This window comes from Balaenoptera physalus (assembly GCF_965194825.1).
Source record: "Balaenoptera physalus genome assembly, chromosome: X".
In the NCBI taxonomy this organism is placed as follows: domain Eukaryota; kingdom Metazoa; phylum Chordata; class Mammalia; order Artiodactyla; family Balaenopteridae; genus Balaenoptera; species Balaenoptera physalus.
In genome coordinates, this window is record NC_138903.1 from 119,362,914 (window position 1) to 119,384,542 (window position 21,629).

A 21,629-nucleotide genomic window follows, 5' to 3' on the forward strand; every position below is an offset into this window, starting at 1 on the left:
ATTGGTGTGAGGTGATACCTCATTATAGTTTTGATTTGCATTTCTCTAATGATTAGTGATGTTGAGCATCCTTTCATGTGTTTGTTGGCAATCTGTATATCTTCTTTGGAGCTTTTAAACTTGACAGACTTCCCTCTTGAAAGGCTGTTTGTCTACCTACACCAACTCTACTGCATGTAATTATCAATATGTATCTCATTGTTTTGATTGTATTTTTTATTATTAGTTACAATGATATTTTTAAGTGTTGTATTTTCATATTAGTCTGATGGATCTAACAAATGGATATTACATTAACGGGTTTTTCTGTACATCATGTTGACTTTTGTCAACTCCAGCACCCTGTAACACACAGACCCATACACACACAACCATTCTGTGCATTACACAGTCAATAAATGCTGGTTGAATGCATGAGTATATGCATGAATTATTTAAAGAATCTGGCCAAAGGAAACCCTTCTTGGTTATTTTACTATTGACTTTTTCATGATTTATTCACTCACTCAACAGTTATGGAGTGCCTACTGTGTACATGGCTCAATGCTATGCCATTTAAAAATAATAATAAGCATTGGGAATAATTTCAATCAATAAAATACAACTAGTGAATCACAAATATTCCAGGAATATCTCAGCTATATAGCACCTTCAGAGGAATGAGCCTGTGTGAATTGGCAAATATTCTAGGTACTTTGAGGTTTATACACTAACTTTAAAATTGTAAATGGCTGTTGATGAAAATATTTCTACAAGGTACTCTATGTGTCTGTGCTTTTTTAAATATGGTGCTCCATAGATGTAACTATAAATGGATGGGATGCATGAAAGAGTTTGTTACTCGGCTCTGTATGTGGCAAATATCTTCTTCACTCTGTGAAACTTTATTGATTGGGATGCCCTGAGAAACTTTTGGGTGTCACTACTTCTCACTTGTGATCTTCTGTTGCTGTCCCTGCCACCATCACCATAGCCTCTGCATCCATCCCTACTTCTAATCTCTGCTGTTTCTGCTGTCAGTGAGTCTGCCCATTTTTGTTTCTTTCTTCTGTTCTTTCTCCAATGCCTCTTGGCTTTCAAGTGTGAAAAACAACCATATATATATATAATCTCCAGCTATTAATAGTGTCGCTCTCCTTTTGGGTTGCAACCCAAGTAGTCACCTCACACTTGGAGTAATTCTGTCCCTTTTGGCCATGTTTTTTGATTCTGGATGCCAAAGGGTACCTTTTTCACTATAAAAATGTTTTTGAGCTCCTTCCTGAGGGTTCTAGAAGTCCAGGTGCTAGACAACAATTGTACTGTAGTACTGCTGGCATCATATGAATGTGAAGTTTTAGACAAGGGGACCCCAGCCATGGGTTTGGTCCCACCGATAGCTCTTAAAGGCTGAAAGATTTTCAAGCCAGTTCTTCTATCATACTGTTGATAGGATTTTCTGCAGAAAGCCATTTCTGACGTCCCAATTCATGTTCTTTAGAGATTTTCTCATCAGTACCTAAACCCATCAGCCCCACGGAGGGATGGGAGGGTTCCCCAGTCCCCATCCTGCTATGGTGGTTATAAGCTTCCAGGGAAACGAATCCTCGATCTTCTTCGGCACATGTTTGGAACCCCTTTCTTAGGCACATGAGGAGCCTGCATTTTCTTATCCGTAAAGGAGTCCTGAACCTGAAGTTGTAACGAGGAAGAGAGAAAAGAACCAAACTAATGTTTCAGGTAGGTTCAGACACCGCCGACGTGAGCGGGAAGGAAAACCGTATTGTTAGAAGAAAATCCTCCAGTTTTAGGTTCTTGGCGCCTAAGACTGGAAATTCTGACAAAGGACATTCAGGCACGGTAGATTCTTAATAAAGCGTCTCGCCTGTGCCACCTTTAACAGCCCTTCAGTGTCGCTGAAGCCCCTCTTTCTTCTGCCCGTGTGCCGTGAGGGCGTGGGGCGGGGGAGGGCGAGCGCTTCAGGGGCAGCCGTGGAGGCCGCGGCGGGAAGATGGCCGGGGCCGAGGTGAGTGGGAGGCAGCGGGCGAGGAGCGAGGGGCGGGGCCTGCTGCAGCCTGCGCGCCGCGGGCGGGGCGCGGGGCAGTGGTCGCGGGGACGAACGGGAAGTGCTTTCTGTCAGCGGCCGCCTGCGCCACCGCCACCGCCACGGCAAAGCGTAGCCTTTCCTTACAGATGATGCCACCTGCCTTTGACACCGGGAGCCACACGTCCCGGCCGGCTCGCCGGTGTTTCATTGAAATGGCCGCCCGTGTGGAGTTCAGAGGGGAAGATAATGAAGTAGGTTTTGCCTCTTCCCTTTCTACAGTAGCCCCACGAGAGTAGTATACATTTGATAAGGGCCAAAGTCTGTTTGTGGAAAGGAACCTCTGAGGGGAGATACGGCACCTAAGCCCAAAGACCTTAATTTTGCCTCAAATTTTGGCTCTACTGTTTCTATAGAGACCAAAGAGAAGCTTTGGCTCCCCCGTTCAGCTATTAAAGTTTAGTGCATTGAAAACTGTCTTCATGCTGTGCTACCCTTTCAGGGAGGAGAATAGGGTCTGAACTAATCCATGAAAGTTGTCATGCTATGAACTAGTAGTCAAGCTTTTTCCTTTCAATTGAATCTAAAACTATACTGTACTTCACACTTGATTGGTCCTTCAGATGGAAGGATTCAATATCCCTGCTGGAAATCAGCTCGTCTTCTATCACACAGTGCTGTTGAACGTGGAAAGAACTTATTTCTGAGGCATAATTACCAGCTCTAACATATGAAAAGTCGTAAGGTTATTTAATTTTCTTCCTTTTCTTCAATTCTGGTCAAACTCTTTAAAGTGCTGACTTTCATTTCCCCCTTTGACAAGCTTGTTTACCAGACTGTGTCTCCATGCTTGGGCTTTTGCTGTTTGTCAATAGACGCTGGGACCTATACATGCCTCACCAGCCTTTCTTTCCCCAGGATGATAGACAGACATACAGCATAAATGTATTGAAGACAAAAAATATCTTCTGAATGCAGCCGTCAGCAAGCCATTGAATGTCCTGTAGCAAAGGTAATGGGTCACTTATTTACCATGAAGACTGGGAGAAGAACTCGAGGAATCGGAGCGGTGCTTTGCCGATTGTCTAAGGGGAAGGACGCTTTTCCTTTCCCACTCAAAGAGTTAGCTTTGTTTGTTTGCACATGTTTTAGATCAATAACTGGTGAGAGTAAAGGCAGAACAAAAGCTCTAATAACCATGAGCCATCTGCAGTGTGAACCGACATTTCCCAAGTTAAACACTACTGTCTTGTGAATGAATACACAGAGTGTATATGATTTTTTTTTAATTGAAAAAAAATGCCTTGATCTAGCTACACCAAAAGGGGGCACCAAGGTATTAAAGAAGTTATCATGTTTTCGGAGACTATAAATGAAATTAAGTGAAGTTTGGAGAGGTTTTTAGTATAATTAATATGTACACGAGTTTTAAAACTTGTTATTCTAAAAAGTCGGTTGGGTGGTTTCAAGAATTTTGGTAAGAACGTTTTGATATCTCAGTGGAATTTTCTATTGGTTTGGGGTGATTTCTTTGGAGTTTGATGGCATAAAGGAACATATTTTACTTGATGAAAACTAATATAAAGAAAAATCGCATATATGTCTCCTTAGAATTCTATCGATATTAATACTCATGGTATTTTTCATTGAAAGTTTGCTATATTATCTTTAAAATAGAAGTTTGCCGCTTCTTTGTTGTCTAAGACACTCAGTAAATCTAAGAGTATCTGTTTTTATGTATCTGTGTCTAGGTGGAAAATATTCAGCATTCTGTATTGGCTTTTCTGAGAGAAGGATGCAGAAAGCAGGGACCTGGGGGTTATGTCAAATAGTAGCTAATTTAGAGATTGAGTACCATTGCTCCCAGAATCCAGAAGGAATAAGTAAAGAGAATAGAAAGCATTTTCTGGAAAGATTTTCAAACTGTACATTTTGGTTAATCCGGGGTTATTTTTGTGATTCCAGCGAAAAGAATTTAGTGGAGGAAAATAGAGAGAGATGAAATATTCTTAATGAGGTTGTAAATATATACAATGCAACTAGATACCTCTTCCGCTTTAATGTCACCTATGAGGAGTAAAAACCAGTTCGATTTCTAATTTTGTTCGTGATAAAGTGCTATTTATGTTGTCTTCCCCATCACCCTGATCCCGTATCCTTTTCCCTCCCCCACGTGAAATAGAGACCTTTTATATGTAATCAAATCTGAACTGGTTGGTTAGCTAATAATTCCTCTTAAAAATGGAAATCAGTGGCTGCATGATCCTGTTTTCTCTGTATATCTCTACCGTTTCTAAAGATGGCTGCAATCTAAACAAAGTGGGTTGTCTTTTCACAGACAATTTCTCCTTTTATTCTTAGATGTCCAGTCATAGCTTCTTAAAAAAAGATAAGATGATAAATTTAGTTGACATCATGTTTTATAGTTTAATTTTTACCCAGCCTTTGGTCTTGCTCATTATTTTATGCTTTGTGATGATATATGGAATCACATATTATGCAATGCAAGGCAATTTACAAGCTGCTATTACATCCCTGTAACTTTTATGAAATATGTGACTAATTAGTGTATTGTTTAACTGGGAGAATTAGATTAAAAAAACAAATGTCTTTCAGGTTTATTTGAAACATATGGACTTTATTCAACTGAAGTAAATATTCAGGTACAATAAATTGTTATGTGTAGTGCTGGTTGATAGCTGTAAATTTATTTTAAAATATGGCAATACTAAAAAAAAGTTATAGACACCAAAAAAATATGGCAATACTGAGAAGTTTTTATGACTCTTGTTTATTTGACATAAAACAGAATAGGATTATTGAATTTCATGTCTTTTTATTATCAACAGTATAGTGATTAGCATGTACAGAAATGTCCACTTAAAGGCAGGGAAAGAAAGTTACTGTCGATTTCTGTTTTTTTGGGTTCTCCCCACATGTACTATAGAGGATGTTTGGCTTGATCGTGAAATACTTAAAATGTGATCAACAAACACTGCTCCCTCTAACTGGGTATTTTCAAAGTTGTATTTTTAAAAATAGTAGTTGTTTAGTTAATAATAATTGCATTATTTTACGTCTGCTTTAAGGAATTAATAGTCCTTAGTGGTACTGAAAAAGAAAAATCCTGTTTTCAGGGTAATGCTCTGTAACTTGCTTAAATATAAAATATTGTATAGATATATAGATAGATATTCATATAAACATTTTATTTCTCTGTGTGCTCTTCAGGAGGTCCTGCCACTTTGACAAGGGGTCGATATGACTGGCTAAATCAGTTGTTACACATTTTTGGAATAACAGAAAACCAGACTAGCCAAGATCTAAAAATGCAATTAATCATGACGCTGATGACCAGTGCTTTGTTGCGGCCTCAATCTGTGCTTTAGGAGATCTTGTGTTGGGTTTCAGTACTGTTCCATTTTGGAGAAATACGCATATGGTGGTATTTGTATAAAGTCAGAACAGGCAAAATAATAAGAAGTAGGTCCGTTTTTCATCTATGCTTTTTAGTTCTTTTGCCTAGCATTTCTTATGACAAGAGTTCACATCAGTAAGCCATAAAGAATTTTTCTTGCCTTAATTTTTTTCCAAAAAGTCAGTTTATTAATGCTTAAAAATTTGTCCGTCCACATGCTCAATGGCTTATTTTTGTGGTGTTTTCAAGTCACCTCTCCATGGAAGCAAATTAGTGGCCAAGTAGAGCTCATGAAAGAACCTGAAACACAGAAAGGTCTCCAAAGGAGCTATTCTCCTTCAGGGAAGCTATCTCCGGATTAAAAAAAAAGAATCAAAATCACAGCTGAAAGGGTCCCTGATCTGTTCCCTGGCATGATGTGTTTGTTGAAAACTCTGTAAAGAGCGGTTTCACGTTAGATAGGTAGTTGCTTTTTACAGATCGATTGCCTACACAGGCACAATCTGTGGGAGTTTTCAGTCACAAGTTTTGGTTTTTTTTCCATAATCCAGCTCGATTCCTGTATGTGGAGTGAAAGGGACATTTTGGCCTCTGATTATAAAGACAGGAAAGCAGTATAGAAAACCTGATGGAATTAAGGGGAAAAGAGTGTTCAAGACAAGTAATCAAAAGGCAAAATTTTCCTTTCAAATGAAGTTCTACCTTATTCTAAAACCAGACATTCCACATAAGAATCTTACCAAAAAGAGCTAATTTCAGAGACTGAAAAATATGCATCCTGCCCAGCTTCTTGCAGCACCTTCTACAAGTTGGGTTTTGATGTTTGAGGCAGTAAACTAAAACCTCAGAACAAAATTTGATCCCAAAGAAAACAAATGGAGCTACATGTTGTTTCTCTAAAAGAGACAAGCGGAATAGCTGAGGTAAACTTGAGGACTGATTTGACTTGTCATTCGGCAGAGCTACAGTCTCTAAATTCACAATGGACTTTCCAGCTTAACTGGCCTTAATGCAGCTGTTTATTAGAAATTGCAGTGTTATGTCTCGGTGTTGGTTGAGTGATGTGATTAGGAGTGGGATGACCAGAATGAAATTAAAGAGGTGTTCCAAACTTCACAATTTAAAACATTTCCCCGAACTGATGTGGAGACAATACCAATCTCTCTATTTATAAAATTGAATTCTCTCAGTTTGAATAGTGAGAACAAAGGTGCTAATCTGTAGTTCTGAGAAAGGCCAATTATGCCCTCTGCATCAGACAGGGTCTAATATGATTCTAAATAATTGCCAAATCAGATGCACATGAATGTAGTTTTATTATTTATTCAAAACCCATTAACCCGGTGTTTATGTCATGTGGAATTGGGTGCATTTGCAATAAGTTCACCTATATAGAAATGCTCCACCTCAACTTGCAAAAACGTGAAGAGACATTGAGGATCTGTTTGAAGCCATTGGGACTGTTCTGAATTAGAATGAGCTGGTTAGGCAAAGCAGCCAAAGCTGGAGTATCTCAGGAGTCCCACCCTTTGTAGTTTAAAACCACTTTTCTTAATCATTTTCACATTTTTAATTTCATTAGATTCCTTATCACACTCTGAGAAAATAGATATTTAACCCCATTTTCCAGGTGAGAAAACTGAGGCCCAGAGAAGAAGTCACGAGACTTTCACGAAATCAGATGGCTAGTTAGCAGCGAAACCCCAGTCAGTGTGACTTTGTTAAAGCGAGCATGATACATTGGCAGCCTGCAGACTTCTGCAGTGGGCTCACTGCCCTTGCACATTTGGCCCTTGCATGGTGTTAAATACATGTTTTTAAATTAGTTGCTAACATTAAAAAATTGAGAGAGATTTCACTTTATTAAAAATCAGGATTTCTGGATTTGGGGGAGGAGAAGCAAAAGATTTGGCAACCCTAGACCATTTCTCCAAGACAAGCCCTCACTAGGACTGAGCTGTGGCTCCGCTGCCCCACAGCGCAGACCTTCTCCACTTTGCCAGCCTCTGCCAGGCCCGGCTGGTTACTTGTCTAGGTCTTGTGAATATTTGAGCTCTAAATGCCCCACAATAAACCATTGATTAGCAACCTTTCTTGAGTGTGAGGGTGCATTTTAAACTGAAAAAAAAATTGGCAACCTCTGCTTTAGATCTCTGTCTTCCCCACCAGGCAGAGATATCTTTAAGGCCAAGTATGGAGTGTCGTTCCTCTTGGAGCCTCCCCAGATCCTAGCACGATGACCAGCACACAATGTGCTCTCAGGAAATTGCTAGGGTGGGGAGGGCGTGATAGTTGTCCTATCACTAGAGTTTTCACCATACTGACCTGTAGAGAAGTTCTATAATCGGGTTTTGAGAAGGGAAGCAAGTCCATTAGACTTGAGAATTGCAAATCCTACTCCTAACTGAACAGAAACTCAAAAACGTGCATTTTGCTCATCTGATCTGGAGGCTACATCTGCAAGATCCCAGACAACTCTATGGATAAAATGTATCATTGAGATGATGCTCTGGACTTGTGTAGATGTTTCCGGTTGTGTAGACACAACCTCTATGGACTGACTTCTCCAACCTGGGCCCGTTACTCAGAGTATGGGCCGGTCACATGCGGTGCCTGCTTCCTGGTGACCATGGCCTGAAAAGTGCCATTTTCAATTTTCCAAGCTTTTCCCTCAGAAATAATTTAATAATTTAAAGATGCCAGTCAGCACAATGCCATGTCTGTGTTTTGGGGGTGGAGACGTAGGGGTTGTAGAATGTCTTTATGTACAGTAGCCTTTCCCCTCTGAACTTTTCCAGCAGTTATGATCTGTATTATTCCTGGGGTATTCACATTCACAGAATTAGAGAATATTAACTGGTGTCATGTTTTGGATACAAAATGGCAGCCCAGAGAGACTTGTCCAAGGCATCTGGTTCCCGGTTTGTGGATTCCATTTGTCTTCACTAGATGACAAATCTCCCTGAGGGCAACGACTGGGCATTAGTCATCTTTGTGCCCTTCCCAGCACATAGTATAGTGCATCTTGCATGTAGTTGGCACTAATCAGCTTGAGTTCTCATGAAAGCCGTGACATTTTCAGACTGACTTGGGATATAAAGGCCACGATGATTTCCTTGTCAGGCTTGCGTTTTAAGACAGGAGACCCTCAGTATGGCTGCACAGTAGGATTTTCAGGTGAGCTCAAGCCAAGCATTTGGTGACATGTAAAATGGCCACCGAAGGCATGCTTTTGAAAAGGATTTGATTCTATTTTTTAAGAGATTTTTTGGAGGAGTACAGGAGACAGAAAATTGTGTGTTTTTTTCTTTTATTAGTTATCCAATAGATATTCCTTTAAAAAATACTACACACAAAATTTGAAGGCTCCAAACTGATCTGACTCATTAGATTTAATGAAATCCAGGAGAAAGTACTTCCTGAATCCCGAGACCTTTCATATTATCCTTTACCTAATTCTTTACAAGTGATTTTTCAGCTAGTAAGTGCCAGAAATAGGCCCATCTGCAGAAAGTGAGCACATTTTCCTCCACAATATGACAATGCTATCTGACAGCTATTAGAACTTGAAATTCAGGGGCTTGCAAAGTAATTCTTCAAGTGTAGCTCGTTTCCAATAAAAGCATTCAGTGTTCTGTGTTTTTCACTTCATTGAAATTCATTTAAATTTTCTCTTCCATGGAAACACTTCTGTGTTTCTATAATCATTATGTATGTGCTTTCTGGTCTTATACTTTAATTTGTTTTATTTCCATAAGATCTTTTTAAAATTTAATATTGAGACAACAGAAACATGGCATGTATAAATGTTGTTTTGTTTCTTAAAAGTATTATAAAACCATTCCATTTTTATTCTCCATCACATTTGGGTTTGGAGGTTCCCTCTCCAAATTCTGTTTCCAGTAGGAGTTGCTGAGAGATGCTGAGAACGGCAACTCAGTGCTATGGTACGCACGTACAAGTTGACTAACTTCCAAAATGGCAGCAGTCCCAAGAGTCCAGAAAGTTCTTTTTCTTTCCAAAGGAAGTATCACTCTATCTCGGGTCATAATAAATTGGGTTCCGGCCTTAGCTCTGCCATTTCCAATTAGTGCGAACTTCAGAAGTTACTTAGCCTTTCTAGGCCTCATCTATAAAGTGAAGGGTCGTCACAGGGACCAAACCCATAGGGTTGTTGTGAACATTAAATAGGCTAATGCAGGTAAAGTGCTTTGCCCAATGCCCAGCACAGTAAATAGCATTTTCAGATTATTATTATCAGTAATAATGTTTGATTCCTAGCTCAGTTCTGAGTGGTATTTGGAACTCTGGTACAAAAAGTCAGGGAGAAAAGGAAGTGGCTTCTCTGGCTGGTGTTATAAAAAGACACGAGGCTTTTAGAAGTACAGTCAGTCCATAGCTCTATCCTCATCCCCAGAGAAATGGCAAGAGATGAGCAGGACTGCACAAAACCACCCTTGATTGCTGCAAAACAAGCCTAAATCACTCCAGTATATAGCTACTGGAACCCACGGGATGGTCAGCTACAGCAACCCCTGGCCTGCCTAGACCCCTCTCGCTCACTTTAAACTCGCTATCTTTAAGGCAGCAAGCAGGTGGTATTGCTTCTGTACCCATGAAGCTATCAAACACTCAACATAAATTGTTTCTGGGAAGAGATTATCTTGCAAACCTAAAGGGCAGTCTTCGGCCGGCTGTATATGTAATCATTTATCATTTTGCTAAGCACCCTTGAAGACCAGGGAAACATTTTGCTCTCAGGAGCTCCAAAACACGTCAGCATCTTTTCAGTTACAAAAATAAAAGTTGGTTTAGAGTTTTAGAAAAGTCTTCATTTGCCAGCCAGTCTATGTGAACATGATTTTAGATTTGGAAAAGTCATGTTGCAATTGGAAGTGGCTTTGCTCTGTCTGGGCATTCTGCCTCCTTGTCCTCGTCTTGATGACTTCTCTACCTACATGTCCTTTCAAATGCACACTGGCACCTCTGGGCCTCACACTGTACATTAGACACTGGGTGTACCTTGTGCCTAGGGTTGGGGGGAAACAAGAGATGTGGCAAGAAGGAGAACTAAAAGTAATGTAAGCAGCCATTTATTAGGCATTTTCCTAAGCCAGGTACTGCAATGAATGGCTTTCATGAGTTCTTACTTAATAACCGCCCAAACCTGTATGTTGTAGGAACTATAATTTTCATTTTACAGAGGAGAAAACCGAGGCTCAGAGAGGTTAGATGACTTTCCCAAAGGTTATACGGCTGGTAAGTGATAGAAATGGAGATTCAAGACCAGGCTAGTTGCACTCGCATTCGTGTGCTTTTAACCACTGTGCCATATTCTTCTTCTGATAATATAAAAATATTGGGTCCCCTTCCCCCCACGTCTCAGGAAATCGGTTCACAGTTTGGATTTCTCATCTTTGTCTTGGAAGACTTTGACCTCAGTTCCCTTGGTTGAGTGAAGAGAGGACACGATGGTGAAAACTTGAGGCTAGAAGCCTTGTCCAGGTCAGACCAAGCAAATCCCTGTACCTTACTCTACCAGGTTCAAGATGAGATTTTACAGAGAAACAAATTAACTTCAAATCCTGCTCTGTCACTTGCTAACTGTGAGAATGTAAACAAGTTTCTCTGACCCACAGTGTCCTCTTCTATAAAATGGGATAACTCCTACTTCACAGAACTAGTGAGAGAATTAAATGAGACATTGCACAAAAGAGAGATCATGGGGGTACTGCTTAGAACCCAAACTACAGCACCAGAATCCCAGCTTCCCTGATTTACCAGTTGTGTGACCTAAGGCAATTTGCTTAAACTCATGTGGCCTCATCTGTAAAATGGTGGTAATAATAGCACCTACTTCATAGGACTGCTGTGAGGATTAAGTGAGTTAATATACGTCAAGCCTTTAGACAGAGTCTGGCCCATAATAAATATTCCGTAATTTTGCTCTTATGCAAGGTACTTGACACCAAAAAATGGCAGTTTCTATTGTCTTGGTATTGGCCACCAGTTCCAATTGCCTTCAGAAATTGTCCTAGCCTACACACAGTTCCTGAGAACTCAAACAGAGACCTATTTCAGATAAGTCCCAAACAACTTGCTTTAGTTTTCCTCAAGTAAGGAGCCATGGCTCCTTATCATATCATTATGTCCAGGCAGAGGGAGACAGAGGAGAGACTAGGAATCCATGGCCCCAGGATTTGGGTATGTGCTGGGGCAAAGGGGCAGGGAAGAAGATACTCAAAGTCACCCTGGAGGAGCTCTCTCTGGAATTGTGATTTCCCATCTACAGGCTATCCAGAATCAGGAACTGGCATGTGTCTCCTTCCTCTCAGGCCTCTTACAGGTCCTGGGAATTGTTCCCTTTCTCCTGAGGCACAGGATGGGTAGCACAGAATGGTTTGAATAATGTATAACTCCCACCGCAGACTAGATCCCCTGTGTAGGAGTGGAGTGGAGAGGGCTGCTAAGGGTGACTGGGGCAATCTTTCACTTCGGTGAAGAAACCTTCCAGAGGGATGCTGTGTGGTTCATGGATGTGCCAGATTGCTGTTGCGCAGTGTTAAGTAGTGGCTGTGAGCTCCATAAAGACAGAGCCTGGGTCTGTTTACCACCGTACGCCTAGCCCAGGGCTTGGTGCACCGTAGGAAGGCTCAGAAAGGCTGGGGGGCGTGAGAGGGGGGAATGATTTGCAGGGATACCGTCAGAGCATATACATTTAGCCTTCCCTCCAAAAAGAGGTGGCATTAAGTCCCAGCATCCATTGGTTACCTCAGTACCAACTTAGACAAAAATCTTTCCCCAAATCTCCCTTCTTTCCTGCCAGATAAACACAATTTAGGGCCAACCATTGTTTCTCCTCAGTTCGGGTTACAAGTTATTTTCCTTAGTTCTTTTCTTCCTGCAGAACCTTGATCGCTGCTGGGCATAGCATTTATGTAAATTTCAAGTGCCACTCCTATTTGTCTCTGGGTTAACCTAATGGTTTATGTTAATGTCAATCAGGTCTGCCACTCAGACCTCTTATCCCTTTCACCTTTCACCTAATTGCTGGGAGCCGATTTCCCTCAAGGACCTGGCTGTAGAGGCCCAGTCTATTTCTTCATCCTCTTGCTTCTTTTCTTCCTTCCTTCCTTTCTCCCTTCCTTCCTTCCTTCCCTGTTGAATATCCTTTCCATTTGATTGTTCCCAGAAGCAGTGAGTGGATGATTTCCTGTGTTCCTGACACATAACTATGTGCAACCATCATGAAAATGTCTAATTGCTTCCAGAAAGGTCTATATGCACAGTTACATGCAATAACAGGACCGATCTTGCAAACACAATGTGAGTGGAAGAAGCCTGACACAAAGGAGAAAATACTATCATGCTGCAAGATTCCATTTATATGAAGTTCGAAACCAGGCAAAATTACTCTTTAATCTTGGGGGGCAGTGACTGGGAGGGGGAACTGGAGGGGCTTCTGGAGTGCAGGTCAGGTTGTATTTCTTGATCTGAGTGCTGGTTACGAGAACATATTCAATTTTTGAAAATTCATCAAACTAAACACTTGCGATTTGTGCATATTTCTGTATGTAGGTTGTGCATCAATGACGTTTTCCCCAAATAGGGGTTTATCGAGCCTCCACTATGTAGAAACTCCTGTGCTGTGTGACACTGGGGATTCTTTTCCCTTCCAAAGAGGTCAGAAAATAAAATCTGAGATAAGCAAAGTACCCCTTGAGTTTCCCCTTGATGGTTAGAGTACCTGCAGCCAAACCCTAGTCTGTCTTTGGGGTCCTCCAAAGACCCTTCCAAGTCTACCTCAGCCCCCTCATCTTCCCTTGCTCAAATGCTTTACTTTTCTACTAAATGCTGTTAAATAATGTCTCTTCCCTTGCATTGCAATTTCCCAATTTCCAGTGAACTCGCCTGGACTCCCCAGCTTCACTTTAAGCCCCTCAAGAGCAGAAACCTAGTTTTACAGTTCTTTGTAAATTCCCACAGCATAGCATAGCACAGGGCTGGGCACAAATGCCCCATTCATAGCTGCAGTCAAAATAGACTCTAATACCCAGACAAGAGGGAGCTGGAAAGCTCTTCCATGATCAGGACGGATCTGATTTTCCTTTCTCTTCCATTTGTAGGCCCACTCAACATATTCTCTGCTTTCACATGTAAGTCGTGAGCCAATAGTTTTCCAGATTTCATGTTGGCATAATGTGGTCTTTCCCTTGAATTGGGACCTGTGACTCAAATACGTATTCAGGTTTGGTGAGGCTGTCACGTAGACCCTGAGCATTTTTTGATATAACATCCATAGCTTCAACTATTTATGAGTGGGTCTTAAAGGCCCATGACATGTAGTAATTTGTAATTTTGCTGAGGCATAAATTTGAATTGCACACATTTCAAGGCTGATGTGATAGAGCAATTGGCTTAGTAAGAATGTGATGGTCCTTAGGAGAAAAATAGAAGTTTTATGGAGGAAATTTATGCCAATTATATAATTGTGGGATTTGTGAATTGGAGGGGGGTTAGAGATGAAGTTTTCTGGATGTCCTTCCTGAATGTCAAGGGTTCATTGTACTTAACAATTTCCTAATCCCAATAGTCAGAGATTTAGTCTTGAGATGTTTATTTCTCTTTAGCATTCATTTGTTTAAAACGTTCTTAAACGCAAGGCATATAATGAAATACTTACTGAGAGGTGGGAAGAGATTCAGAAGAAAATGAGCAGATTTTTCATAATGGGTGAGAGAGGAAGGGGGGGAGAAAGAGAGAGAGAGAGGGGGAGAGAAAGAAACAAGAAATGACATTGAGCAAAGAAATTGGGGGTCAAGGATCTTGGGGTTTTTTTGGACCCAGCTCTGCACTGAAATCTGTTTGATAGATAAACCGACCAGCTTTGTGGCTTTGGGCCGGTTGCTCGCCTTCTCTAGTCTTCAGTTTCCCTATCTGTAAAGTGAGGTGGTTCAAGCGGATTATCTCTTAGGTACTTTCAGGCATGACATTATAGGAATTTATGACCAAAAGCTGCATTTCTGTTTTCATTTGAGGCTCTGTTCTCAGTGATGCCCTCCAGAACAGATTGATAAGTGTAATTACTGAGTATCCACTGGGCTAAAGCCCTCAGAGCATGAGACTGCATTCACAAGTGGCTTTTCACCTCAGGAAAGGCGTGGGCAGCCCCTAGGGCACCATCAGGTTTAAATAAACAACCAAATGAACAAATGACTCATATATTTTAATTAATTTGTAATTTTTAAAAACTTCTCTGGATTTTCTTTTGATTTCAAAAGAGAAACATTTTTACACTCTCTGTTATCTCTTCTGAGATTTAATGTATAGTTTCAGGAACTAGAAAAGTGGACCGAAGTGCTGTTAATTTCAGGAAGCTCAGCAGATAAAATGCAGTGATCCAGAAAGGTTGCTGACCTCAGGAGTTGGAGGTGAAAAGTGGGAATGGTGTCCAACCTGGAATCACAAACTAGTCAGAACTGGAAGAGAAAGTAGAACATTATCTATTCTTAGATGGAGGAGGAAATTGAAGCTTAAAGAAGAGAAATGACTTCCATTCAACTTTTATTTTGAAAATACATATTCAGTACCTACTATGTGCCAAATGCTGAGGATATAGCAGTGAACAGGGCAGACAAAGGCCCATCCTTACAGAGCTGACATTACGGTGATTGAGAGAGTAACATTATTAAGTCACACAAATAAATATGTCAGGTCCTAGAAAGGAGAGATACTTGGTGCCCTGGGAGCTGAGAATGAAGTGCTTGACTTGGTTAGGAAAATCAGCAATGCCTTCCTGAGGGAGTCATGTTATGGTGAGAGCAGGATGAGTAGGAGCTGACCAGGTGACAAAGGGGTAGTGTGTTTGAAGGCTCTGTGGCAGAACAGAACACAACTAGACCCGGGAACTGAAGGCACGGCATTGGGGCTGGAGAGGAGAGAATCCGCGTTAAGGGCAGTGCAAGATGAGGCTGCAGCTGTGGGAAGGAGCCAGGCTGTGCAGAGTCTTTGTCCTACGGGTAATAGGAAGTCTTTGGAGGGTTTTAAGCACAGGAAGGGCGTGGTAAGATTTGTGTTTTTAAAAGATCACTCTGACTACTGTGGGGCTGAGAAGGTTATGTGGTGAGAGGCAAGGCTGGGGAAGTAGTTTGGGTCCAGCTGTGAAAGAGCTTGAACAACAGGCTAAGGTATTGGACTTAGTTCTGTGGCCTCATCAAAAGGAGAGGCTGGCACCACCAGCCTCTGGGCCACTCAAGGGGCTGGTTATGAGAGGCCTGTGTGAACTCAACAAATATTCTTTTTTTTTAATAATTTTTTTATAGATTTATTTATTTTTATTTATTTATTTTTGGCTGCATTGGGTCTTCGTTGCTGTATGCCGGTTTTCTCTAGATGTGGCGAGCGAGGGCTACTCTTCTTTGCGGCGTGCGGGCCTCTCATTGGGGTGGCTTCTCTTGTTGCGGAGCACGGGCTCTAGGCATGTGGGCTTCAGTAGCTGTGGCACGCGGGCCTACTTGCTCCTCGGCATGTGGGATCCTCCCGGACCAGGGCTCGAACCAGTGTGTCCCCTGCACTGGCAGGCGGATTCTTAACCACTGTGCCACCAGGGAAGTCCCCTCAACAAATATTCTTAATATTTGGTAGACGCCATGAAGGGGTAGATGAGAAATAGATGCCCTGGTCTTCACCCTCCATATTCTGATGTTAGCAGCTGACCCAGATAATCACTTAAAGTTCCTGGCCTTCATCTAACAAGAAGTGTGATGCTGTTTTCCCAAACATTTAAGTCACTGAAGAATATACCAAAAATATAATTCTCTCTCACATATCTCTGATTCAACAGGTGTTTACGGGGCCCTTGATATGAACCTAGTAGCAAGGTTCGTAGTATTAGTTATCCATTGCTGTGTAACAAATTACCCCAAAACTTAGCAGCTTAAATCTAAACACATTTATTATCTCACAGTTTCTATGGGAGAGAAATTCAGGCATGGATTAGCTGAGTATTCTGCTTAAAGGTTTCTCACAGGCTGCAATGGAGGTATGGTCCAGGGCTGGAATCTCATTTGAAAGTTGGATTGGGGAAGGATATGCTTCCTGGATCATGTGGTTGTTGGCAGAATTCAGTTCCTGGAGGGTTGTTGGATTGAGGGCTTCAGTTCCTTGTAGGCTGTTGGCTGGAGGTCACCCTCAGTTCCTTGCCCTGTGGGCCATTCCATCATGGCAGCTTGTGGTAGCCAGTGAAGCAAGAGAGACTCTTGATGCTTGCTCTCAGGGACTTTACGATCTCCTTGGGGAGGTGAGATCTGGATCTAGGAAACAATCAGCAACAATGTACATTACAGAGTATAATTAAATGCTCAAATGTATAATAGGCATGAAAGATTCACAGACTTTTGGTGGGGAGGGTTAGTGACACAGGGAGGGGTATAGTGTGTACAGTGATGTGGAGGCAGGACAGTATGGTATGTTCAGAGAACAGTGAGACCGGCAGCCTGCGTGAATAGAGGGTAAGTTTGGGGGTGTAATGGAAAGCAGGAGAACTAAACAACAGACTCCAAGTGTACCTTAGAGACCTGAGAGAGAGTCAGAGCCAATGAATGTTCCTGTTAATCCCCAAGGGGGTGACCACATGACTGGATCTCAAAAGCACACATGTTGATGAGTATGTACTTTGACAAGAATTGTGATTTTTAGCATTTACAGTGTAATTTTATTTAAGTAATCATTGCTACTTTCAGGATGTTTTTCTGAACACTTCCCTTTCAGAACAAAATAATTGGGCCATAGCTCTTCCTTTGATTATTTTACATTTGTTTTGTTCCCAAATGTAAGTGAGAAAGCCTTTTCTTGTCGTGGTACTATATGATTTCTCTTTGAGGTCAATATTAGAATATCTTTCTCTCGTGTCTGGTCCTCTAACCCTGAGCAGGCTCACCCCACTTTCAATACACAAGATTGTAAACTAATAAAATAGCCATCATTACTAAATAGTTGAAAATGATGGAGTTGGCGCATTTTATTTGTAGTTCTCTATGGGGATTAAAAGCGATTTGGGGAAATGATTTGCTTTGTTCCAGCCCTGAGCACAGTGCCATGTAGCATCTGATAAATGTGCCCAGCAGATGACTTACTGAGTGCAATGCCAATGATGGTTAAATTTGACAAGGAATTTGACTTGACCTGGTACAATTTTACCCAGTTCCTTGTGCAAAATGAGAAATCAGTCCAGATACCTATTGCATTTGTATCATTTAAAACTGCTCTGAGGGATCTCCACCTCCCAGGTAGAGGCTCTGTACAACAATAAGCCAGTTTATCAAAGACGGGATTTAGTGCTCGTTGTTTTTCTATTAGGGAGGAATTACGCTAAGCCCAGCAGCAGACATTTTGTGTTACCATGGCAGCCCATATTTCCTGCAGGGTTGTGACCCCTAATGACTACAGTGGGAAGGCAGGAAAAATAGAGACTCTTTGAAGATTAGTAAATAAATGCATTACTTATGCAAACCGTCTCTGAGATGGTACCACAGTACAGAGGGAAAATGAGGAAGCTCTTCAGATTGAACAAATGGTTATATGTAAATACCTGCATTGGAAGAAAACAAATCACCTTTCATTTGATTATTTCTTTAAAAGTCCGTTTGGTCTGATAATGAAAGTAATATAAACTGGACTTCATACTGAGAAAATAGTATTATTGTGCATGAAAATACAAACAGCCATTGATGTTTTCCTTTCATTCTCAACAACTAATTTTTTTCCCCCATTGGTTCTTCGAATGTAATATGGCTCCTAGAATGATTTTGCAATATTCCTTGATGGATCACAGACAGGAAAAAATAAATGAGCGTATTCAACTTTATGTAGGCATTGAGAATTCTGTCCGCCTCTCCTTGGTGAAAGTGGTTTAGTATTGTTTTTGACAGACTTGATTTGTCTTAATTGACCTGATACATTTCTGAACAAGAGCTGAAAATAAGAGAAAATCAAGCATCAATCTGGGCCTACTGTTTGCAAGTGGTTTTCTCAGTACATATTTCCTTTGAAGTCACACCTACATTTATTCATACAAGAAATATTTATTGAGTGCCTACTATACTACTACTGTTCAAGGCACTGTGTTCCGGTGAAAATGAATCTGAACTTGCATTATGTGGGTAGATCAAATACAAATGGATTGTGTTTGCTTGGTATACGCTCTGCTGCTCCTCAAATGAGTTATTTTGTTGAGAATAAAGAGGGAAAATATGGTATAAAGTGGTTAACCCCATGTCTGGGGTGTTGCCGGTCCATTTCTTTTCCTGGTGTATTTATATCAGAAACGTTTATTTACTGGGGAGCTGTTATGTGCCGGGCAGAGCTCCAGCCATTGGAGAGGGAGTTGTGGACAAGACCTAGCCTTTGCCCTCAAGGATAACACAATACAGCCATTGTTGCAGCAGCTCACTTTGACTTAGCAGTTTGCCCTGCTGGTATTCTAGTAATCAGCAAGGGCTGCACTGGGTAGAGTGTTTCCAGTGGTTTAGGTTGATTTGTGCTAACCTGTCAGTGGCCTCTTACCTTGTTCTCCTTGTATCAAGGGCACAGATCTTGGCCAGGCAGTGTTCACTTCCTTTTTATTACTTAGTCCTTCTGTAATTTTTTTTTTACTATATCTTCTGCACATTCTCTCCAGTCAGGAAGATTTTTCAGAGCTTTACTCTCTAGAGGTGATTTTTTTTTTAATTGGAGGAATATTGTCATTTTATTCCATACATTACCTCTGTCCCCTTCTTCAGAGATTCTGATATACCCTTCCTTTACCGCCCGCTACCCCAGCCAAAGACTGAGACTGACTGGGAGAACTAGGCTAGAGATCCATTCTTTAATTTTGGTTTTAATAGCTCTTGGTAGGTCTAGAATGAATCCGCTGAATGAGTAAGCCAGTATTTTAAGTACTTGAAATTCCTTGGCCGAAAGTGCTAAATAAAATTGTACATGTTACCACTCTAAGAGGCAGGATGTCCTTTTAAATAATAATAATAATTTTAAAAAACCTCAACTATCAACACAATCCAAAATCGTTGTTGCACTCCAGCCATAAAGTTATGAGGTTTCAGTTGGAAGAGTCCATTCCTTGTATGAATAAATCTGTTTACACTGGTTCCTTCTCCATCCCATCCATCCCAAAGGGTTGCTAGAGAAGGGAAGAAAGCTGAGACTAGACAAGACCAGAGTGGGAAGGCGGTGCCCTGGAAAATGGGAAGGGTCGATTGGGTTGAACACTACTGAAAGCAATGATGTCCTGTCTCCGTGCTAACTAGCCAAAGGGTGGTAAGCCTTGACTTGGCTGACTTAGCTGCAGCTGATTGTGCTTGTAGATATCATTAGGAGCTATCCATATGGTGGCCTCTGAAGCCGCCTCCTACTGCCTAGCTGTAAGGCTAAGAAATAAATACCTCTATTCATCAAGCGAGGGACCAACAGACCATAACCACGCTCCTATCTTTCAGAGACAGCAAATAAGCATCATAAGTCATGGTGAAAATATTTATGAAAGTCCTTTCCAACTTTAAGACTCTTTGATTTTATGATAAAATCTTGGAGAGCAGTTTCTAAAACTCACTTAATATTCTGTCCTTTCTTGCCTTCTGGCTTTCCATACAATAATTCCACACAGCTTCCTAGATCATGGCCTTAGCAGGAAGAGAGAGCCTTTATCACTGTCCCTTTGCAAATTCTCTGAGATTACTAGGCTTAATTGCTGAGCAGCTGTGCAGCTGTCAAACACAGGGTTTGGAAAACACTAGGGATTGGCATCAGGAAAAGGGCATATGGAGGGAGCTGTGCCAGTGAGAGTGATGTTTTGCCTCTACCTTGCCTCTACCTGTTCTCACCAGGTTCCAGGCATCTTTCCCAGACACCCCAGTACAGCTTCAAACCAGAGAAGTGGAATGGCTGAATTTGGGTTGTCCTGGCCTAAAGGAAAAGGAGGAAGGGCAGCCCAGCTTCTGCACATCCTAATGTGTTTGCTTATGGGACCTGGCGTTGGTCTCACTCCTGTGTGTAGCTGTGACATCACAGAGACATCACATTTGAAGCCAGGAGTGAGCCTTCCAATCTGTTATTGCCTCAGAAGTGAAAGATTAGCTGGAGGAGATAATGAAGAAAAGAGCAAATATCCTTAGCAGGCCACACATTCTAGAGAAAAGTGTTTCAAAATCATATATGGATGGACTTGAGAGTAGTCTTCTTCATCTGGGCCAGAAGTGCTCGTAAGGGAAAAGAGACCTTAACAGTGTTCATAGCACTGAAGAACTATTTCGCAGGCAATCTCCATGACAAGCCTGCTGGTGGCATCTGATGGCAATTCTAGAGGGAGGGGATTTATGGAAAGAAAAATAGGGCTGTAGAGAGAAATCGGGGCTCAGAAAATGTAAGGAGACGGGTGAGGCGACAGGACGATGGATGCAGCATGTGGCGCTGCACACGGGCTCCCAGGAGAGGAGCCCATTCACCGACCAGGGGTGAGTCAGCCGGCAATGGTTTGAAATCGAAGAGCAGTGGTGCGGGGATGGTTCGCTGGCTGGCCGCCAGAGCCTGAGAAGAGCGCTTTGGAAGTAGCTCAGAGGAGGGTGAGTTAATCACTATTAACATTTGAAGTAATCCTTTTGGACTTTCCACGCTAAACCCATATGTATATTTCTATACACATTTGGGGTTGGTATGTTTTACAACCTGCTTTTATCCACCACTTAATAACATATTGTGATTGTTCTCCTTTTCTTCACTTGTCTGAATCCTACTCATCTCTGAGAGCTCAGCCTAAGCCCCACTCGCTTATAGCAAATTCCCCTGAATCCTAAACATGGTGCAGTCCCTATCCTCAGGCCTCCCATGGCGCCCTGTTCTTGACATTTGACAGCATTCATTTCTTTTGTTATTTCTTATCTCTTCTGTGAGAGTACAAGTCTGTCTTGGGTGCTGCTGTGTCCCAAGAGTCTGGCCCATATGGGCAAGAACTCAAAAATATCTTTGTTAAATACGTGAATGAGAGCATTTCTGACCTGCAACTTGGTGGCCCTATAATTTAGGGCCAACATAAATAGATTTAGAAATCCCGAGCTTGGAACCTAGGCTGTGGGTCAAGAGAAGAAGCAACCAGAGCCAGAGTGCTTGACTAATGATTTCTATGTGTCGTGCTGC

General features: G+C 41.6%; 1 long non-coding RNA gene across 3 annotated transcripts in view; it reads left to right on the forward strand.

The window, feature by feature from the left end:
- Nucleotides 1-233: 233 nt before the first annotated feature.
- LOC309652034 overlaps nucleotides 234-21,629 on the forward strand; it is a 120,207-nt gene continuing 98,811 nt past the window's right edge. For 2 of the 3 annotated variants that reach the window (XR_014258522.1, XR_014258523.1), the window contains exons 1-2: nucleotides 234-2,277; nucleotides 2,942-3,035. This is a non-coding gene — a long non-coding RNA (uncharacterized lncRNA). Of the gene's footprint in view, nucleotides 2,278-2,941; nucleotides 4,718-21,629 lie in introns of those variants that run through there. The other variant, XR_014258524.1, reaches the window with a different exon arrangement.